The 1,370-nt window shown below is 32.8% G+C and overlaps 1 long non-coding RNA gene across 1 annotated transcript; it reads left to right on the forward strand.

Annotated features, from left to right (window-relative positions):
* Nucleotides 1–215: 215 nt before the first annotated feature.
* Nucleotides 216–563, forward strand: LOC111387054. Its single transcript, XR_002701350.1, has 2 exons — nucleotides 216–397; nucleotides 497–563. It is a non-coding gene; the product is annotated as an uncharacterized LOC111387054 (long non-coding RNA).
* Nucleotides 564–1,370: the final 807 nt, after the last annotated feature.

The raw sequence follows: 1,370 nt of genomic DNA on the forward strand, positions 1-1,370 counted from the left end.
CAAGGATTTCATATTTTACCACACCAAAAAATATGAACACGTGAAAGAGAGAGAAGAAAGAAAGAGAGAGAGAGAGAAAGAGGAAAGAGTGTGTGAAAACAGAAATTTATCATACATCAACTATCACTGTCGATCAATAAATCATTCACAGAGTAGAGGAAGGAATTTTGGAACGTGCATTCAAATATTTTTTGTGTACATTTCGATAACAGGTAAGATACATTTATGTGCAAAGTGTTTACGTTTCCTTATGCTCTTATATGCGATTAAATATGCATGGAATGCTAGTGGACCTTCGGGTTCTAGAGAAAGAGACATGAAATTTCTACATGGAAATTAAGAGGACCTAAGATAGGTGTGTCGCTTGGTCACCGATATACTCCATAAGAGAAGAGCGGTATGAAGTGTATTATTTATTTGTTATATACCTGTGTATGGAAATTTGCACGTATCTTACTGGGTATTTTTAATACTCACTCTTACATTAATTTTTCAGATTAGTTCGGGTCGATTGGAACAGTAGAGAATTGGTGATGCGGACTGCCAAGTGGATAAAGAATAGAGAAAAAGAAATAAGTTTGTCATTTTAAATTTAGCAATTTGTTTATTTTAATTTAGAACGCATTATTTGAATTACTTAGGAGTTTATGTTTATGGTTAGATACGCTTTCAATAATTTTAATCTAAACGTTACAATTATTTGTTTATTGAAGAATTTTATATAGTTCCGCATTTTTTTTAATTAAAGAAAAATGAGTTTTCGTAACGTTCCCGTGTTTATGCTAAATAATGAAAAAATTGGGGCGTTACAATTCAAGTAAATACCATCAACCATAATCACGAGTCTACAATACTCTCATCCCCGTATCGATGCATCAAGTGTCATAAAGCACTATTTGAACCTATTACGACTATCCACTTCTAGTTATGTGACCAAACCAGGATTCTTTCATAAGAGCATGAGAAGAAGCTCGGTATCTTACCAAATGATTTGGTTGGATCACCCCTAATCATTTTCAAAGTTTGTTCAAGATGTCCAAGCTTTCGAATAATTCAAATAAAACCCATAAATATGTAACATATCATTGCATATATCCTTCGGAGTATATATAGTACATGACAATGTGTAGTTATATATAATGGTAGATGACACAATCAAAGTTGATACTTGCCTGTGTGACCTTAACACAATATTTGATGGACATGTGTGACTACTAATCTTTCGAATCTTAAATAGATCTATTTTATCCCATTTCGATGATCAACATATCCAACTACATCTACCATATGAACGCCTAACAACATATTCTTTCTTGTCAAACCGTTTAATCATAAACTCAAACTTGTTCGATATGGCAAAAAAGGATCGG

Source organism: Olea europaea, unplaced genomic scaffold (genome assembly GCF_002742605.1).
Source record: "Olea europaea var. sylvestris unplaced genomic scaffold, O_europaea_v1 scaffold3871, whole genome shotgun sequence".
NCBI lineage: Eukaryota > Viridiplantae > Streptophyta > Magnoliopsida > Lamiales > Oleaceae > Olea > Olea europaea.